At 30.0% G+C, this 6210-nt stretch overlaps 1 protein-coding gene across 1 annotated transcript in view; it reads right to left on the bottom strand.

The window, feature by feature from the left end:
- LOC128896991 (uncharacterized) overlaps positions 1–5021 on the bottom strand; it is a 97615-nt gene extending 92594 nt beyond the window's left edge. Inside the window, exon 1 of the mRNA XM_054160607.1 lies at positions 4387–5021. The gene's annotated coding sequence lies outside the window, so the exon portion shown is untranslated. The remainder of the gene's footprint in view (positions 1–4386) is intronic.
- Between the last annotated feature and the right edge of the window lie 1189 nt (positions 5022–6210).

The following is a 6210-nucleotide window of genomic DNA, read 5'->3' as shown; positions in this document are numbered from 1 at the left end:
AAACAACTTTTTCCTTAGTGAAAATGTTGTCCGAGGCTTCGTTGAGGAGATATTAACAAAAAACGCCGGACCAATCAACGGGCGCTTTATTGGCATACTCGCGCTCTGATTGGTCAGTGTTTTCTGTTCATATTTCCTCAACGAAGCCTCGGACAACATTTTCGCTAAGGAAAAAGTTGTTTCAAATCACCTCCACTCTGTATATACAGGGTGTCCCAAAAATATTGTAACACCTTGAAAGGGGTGGTTCGGGAGGTGATTTGAAACAACTTTTTCCTTAGCGAAAATGTTGTCCGAGGCTTCGTTGAGGAGATTATAACGGAAAACACTGACCAATCAGAGCGCGAGGATGCCAGTGGAGCGCCCGGGGTAGGTGTGGCCTACGCGCTGGGCGACCGCCCTCCGCTGGTATACGCGCGCTCTGATTGGTCCAGGGTTTTCCGTTAGTATCTTCTCAAGGAAACCTCGGACAACATTTTCGCTAAGGAAATAGTTGTTTCAAATCACCTCCCGAATCACCTCCTTCGAGGAACTCAAACATTTTTGGAACACCCTGTATATTCTAATCATATTAGAATCATATTATTGTAATCATATTATTTATACGATTATAGAATAATAAAATTTCATTTTGCATAATGAAGATTTTAATTATAATAATTGTATACAAGCAACAATAAACAATATTTTATGGCTACTAAAATCTGTACTTTCGTACAGATGCATTGTAATATTCATTAGTTTGAGACTTGTGTTATGTAAACAAGCAAACACTCTTCTACACGTTACAAGCATCCTTGATAATTATAATAATTGCAGGAGATACTACTCCAAATGTTGACACAAAGAATTTTTATTTGTTTTCAACAGATATTTTTCTATATTAGATGTTAACATCGCTCTACTAAACTATTGATTTTGTGCATTTATGGGATACGTTAATATATAAAATATACAAATGTGAAGATATTTGTGCATTTATGTGATACGTTAATATGTAAAATATACAAGTGTGAATATATTCTAAATAATATTAATATTCCATGTATTTTACTAATATTACCAACATGCAGATATTTGTGTTTCTTTCTCCTAAACGGGACAATAATTTACTAATTTAAACGCCACGTGTTTTCAATATTCCCCACGAATACATCCAAGGCAGACATATAAAATCAAGGTCAAAGAATACCGTTCATTTTATTCTCCTTCGCAACTAAGTTCCTCGTTTATTGTCCACCTTTACTTTTCGCTCCCTCTGGTTATACTTCCCTCCTCGCCATTTTACATATTTTTCATGCATAATTACGTTACTGACTTAACTATGTTCCACTAAATTGTGTTACGCTATTAGTTTCTGTAATAGAGCCTTGATAGCGTACTTGGAAAGTCGAAATAAAATAGTTAACCGTATTTCTCGAACACCGAACATTAATTATTTTGTTTTTCATGAAGAGTGCTCCATACATGGTGTGATGGATACATCGGTGATAGAAAACAATTAATGTTAGAAATGATAACGACAGGAAAATGGCGAATATTGCAAATATACCAGTTTTAATTATGTCGCTCTACTAAAGTATTGATTTTGTGCATTTATGGGATACGTTAATATGGTAAAATATACAAATGTGAATATATTCTAAATAATATTAATATTGTATGTATTTTATTAATATTATAAACGTTAATATATGATATATTGTATATTATATAATTGTATTAATATTATTTATACGATTATAGAATAATAAAATTTCATTTGGCATAAGTAGATATGTTTAACATGTACTTGCAATATTTTCTTGTATTATAAGTGCATCAAATCCGGAGTTTATTCATTACATGCAACTGTTATTAAACTACTATGTCAATTATTACGAAATTATTGTATTTTATTAATATTATTTATACGATTATAGAATAGTAAAATTTCATTTTGCATAATTAGATATGTTTAACATGTACTTACAATATTTTCTTGTATTATAAATCTCAATTATTACTGAATTATTATTCAAATTATTATCAATTATGTTCATGTCAAAACACAGCTTAGAAAAGACTGAAGTAACACTACCAAGGTCAACGCATACGTGTCATACTATACGACTATATCTTTGTAACTAGAGGAAAGAGGAACAAATTAATTTTTCAATTAAAATAATTCCCTATTATAATAATTTTCTATTACAATAATTGTCCTTAAAACTTGCGATTGAATCATTGTTAATAATTGACTGATTATCAAAACAAGTTTGAAGTAAACAAATAAAATTGACCAGCTTGTTAATTTTAGTGTTAAAGGTATTACATAAGATGAATATATCAGTGTTACGAATACAATGTAATATTCATTGATATTAATAATGTTTGTTGTAGATTAATAATTTAGACCTCAGTTATCATCCCCAGATGATAAACATTAAAAGTAGTTATGATAAATATTGAAAAAAGCGTAAAAATAAAATACATTTACTGTAATGCATCAAATATTTTGCTAATAATAATTTGGTTACATTATACGTAATATCAAACTCGTCTTTCTACAAACACTTTTTTTTTTAAATTTGTATAGTTATATTCTTGTACATATTTCCTTTGGATTTATATTCATTATGACTATTCGATATTTGTTATATTTGCAGGGCATAATTACAATCTATAAACTTTAATATACAAAAATAAATTGTATTACGTTAGAACACTGCATTCAATTTTTCCTCCAGTATATTTTTTTGTTCTGAATTTGTATATTTATGTTTTGTTTATATATTATTATTATATGTTTGTCATAAATGAAGTCTATCGGTACATTAACATACTAAACTCATCTTTACTCCAAAAACTATTTTTTTAGTTTATAAATTTATATAATTTTATATATTTCAATTTGAATAAATATTCCTCCTTTAATATTTATACCATTCAATATTTGTCGTATAAACGTTATAATACAAATATTGTATTATATCGTTATAAACGTTAATATACAAAAATAAATTATTATACATTAGAACATTGCATTCAATTTTTCCTCCAGTATATTTTTTTGTTCTAAATTTGTATATTTATGTTTTGTTTATATATTATTATTATATGTTTGTCATAAATGAAGTCTATCGGTACATTAACATACTAAACTCATCTTTACTCCAAAATTTATTTTTTTAGTTTATAAATTTATATATTTTTATATATTTCAATTTGAATAAATATTCCTCCTTTAATATTTATACCATTCAATATTTGTCGTATAAACGTTATAATACAAATATTGTATTACATCGTTATAAACGTTAATATACAAAAATAAATTATTATACATTAGAACATTGCATTCAATTTTTCCTCCAGAACATTTTTTTGTTCTAAATTTGTATATTTATGTTTTGTTTATATATTATTATTATATGTTTGTCATAAATGAAGTCTATCGGTACATTAACATACTAAACTCATCTTTACTCCAAAATTAATTTTTTTAGTTTATAAATTTATATATTTTTATATACTTCAATTTGAATAAATATTCCTCCTTTTATATTTATACCATTCAATATTTGTCGTATAACCGTTATAATACAAATATTGTATTGTATCGTTATAAACGTTAATATACAAAAATAAATTATATTACATTAGAACATTGCATTCAATTTTTCCTCCAGAACATTTTTTTTCTAAATTTGTACATTTATGTTTTCTTTATACATTTTAATTGAAATACATGTTTCTTTTTATATTATTATTACGTGTTTGTCACAAGTGAAGGCAATCGTTATGATCGACAAGGTTGCATTAGCATACTATACTCATCTTTAATCCAACATTTTTTTCTTTAGTTTATACATTTATATATTTTTATACATTTCAATTTGAATACATGTTCCTTTTATATTTGTATCATTTAATATTCGTCATATACGAGGACAATCGTTATTATCGATAAATGTTAATATAAAAAAATAAATTATATTACATTAGAACATTGCATTCAATTTTCCCTTCAGAATATTCTTTTTTTAAATTTATACATTTATGTTTTCTTCATATATTTTTATTTGGATACATATTCCTTTTGTATTTATATTATTCAATATTTCTCGTATATTCGGGCAATCCTTATGATCAATAAACCCTACTATACAAAAACAAATAATAACACCAAACTCATGCTCGCTTCGAGAAAATTAAAATAAAACACTCCTTCTCACTTAGCGACACCCAAAGAAATCGTCACTTGACCCTGCCAAACATTTCTCAGACACCAGTAACCTCATGATTACCTTATTCTTTTCATTCAAACTCCCTCCCCCCAAGAAAAAAAAATCTCATCACCGAAATTCTACCTCCAACCCCGCTAATAAAAAACCCATCACTCACCGAGGTCTCCCGACGACGATCCTCAAAGTTGCCAGACCAATATTCCTCCGGTGGGAAGCAGCCAGGTCCGCGGTATAGCACGAGTGGTATCCGCTCGAGTAACCGGTGGTTACGGACCCTTATCACAGAAACCGTTCACAAAAGTCCGTTTGCTTCGTTCCGTTTCAACGAGCAACGAGTTTCGGAACTTCTTTCTCAACTTCTTTCTCGCGCAACGTGAGCGGTTGTTTATTACTACGTTTATTAACTCGTTTATTTAAATACCACGAGGAAACTTGGTTCTCAACGATGCGTTCAAGCAGAGGACGGCGATTGTTATCGTTCACTGTATGCTCGGTTCGCGGAAAACATTTCAAGGTGACGCGGTACGAGCGATAGGGACGCGCCGACGGGGATGAAACGGCGACCCTTCCGCCGTGACATTCGGAGCGGTACTGCGAGCCTCGCAGCGACCCGGCGTCCCCCACCACCGATCGACCCAGACCGCCGGCGGCCAATCGGCGGCGCGGATTCGCGGACGTTCAAACTCTTTCCGTTGGAACCGCGAACGTCGCCGATGTCGGTTTTGCGAGGGGTCGGAAAACACTGACGCCACTTTTGGCGGTCTCACGTGTTGCTTCGCTGTAAACACCGGTGATCCGGAGTTCGTTTGAGAGGGGAGCTCTGGTCCAGCTAATGTATTTTTCTAATGCGTATAATTTACAGATGTAATTGATCTTTGTTATTGATACTTTCTTTAGATATAGAGGGACGTTTAAAGAAGAAGATTTGACAGTGTAGATTTAATTTGAATGTGTATATATATATCCTCCAGAATATTTTTTTTCTAAATTTGTACATTTATGTTTTCTTTATACATTTTAATTGAAATACATGTTTCTTTTTATATTATTATTATAATTAATATTTTATATTATTATTATTATTATATTTAAAATCTAATAAATTTTCAATTATATATGTAGAGTTTTATGAAAATCTAATAACTTTTCAATTATATATGTCGGCCATATTGGATCCGCCATATTAAATTTTGGAATTCCGATATAAAATTGAAAGTTTGCAGCTTGGAATTTTGGAATTCCTATATCATCCGATCATGAAAATCTAATAACTTTTCAATGTACATCTCGGCCATATTGGATCCGCCATTTTGAATTTTGCAATTCTAATATCGGATTCAAAGTTTGCGATTCAAATAAGTCATAAATACCAAGTTTCATGAAAATCTAATAACTTTTCAATTATATATGTCGGCCACATTGGATCCGTCATTTTGAATTTTGGAATTCCGATATCAGGTTCAAAGTTTGCGGCTCAAATAAGTCATAAATACCAAGTTTCATCAAATTCTAATAACTTTTCAATATACATCTCGGCTATATTGGATATATATATATATATAGTAGTCGGAAGGAAAGGATTCGGTAAAAACTGTTTTTCCACTACAAATTATTATTTGTACGGATTTTTGACACCGAATACTTATTCTTACTTATTATAAAGTGATTTCGATATTTGTTTGTCCTGAGTAGGGATTTAGAAGCAGCATGTAAAAGCTGGTTTTATTTACGAGCAATTACAACAAACCTCTTTATTTATTTTCGTGTTCTTTTAAAAATTGTTTCAAAATTATGTTATAGATGCTTTTTTTTGTTGTAAAGTATTTTTTATTTATTTAAATATTCGTGTCTTTGCGAATTTCTATCCAATTCGAAAAGTGTTGTACATGCGCATAGATGCCATTTTGAATATTTTTTATTAAATTCCAAATAAAAACACGCAACTAACAACGAATCAAGCTTCTGGTAGTGGTTGATGTGT

Source organism: Hylaeus anthracinus, unplaced genomic scaffold (genome assembly GCF_026225885.1).
Source record: "Hylaeus anthracinus isolate JK02 unplaced genomic scaffold, UHH_iyHylAnth1.0_haploid 11978, whole genome shotgun sequence".
Taxonomy (NCBI): domain Eukaryota; kingdom Metazoa; phylum Arthropoda; class Insecta; order Hymenoptera; family Colletidae; genus Hylaeus; species Hylaeus anthracinus.
The sequence above is the reverse complement of the archived record's forward strand: the minus strand, read 5'-3'. Positions and strand labels throughout refer to the sequence as shown.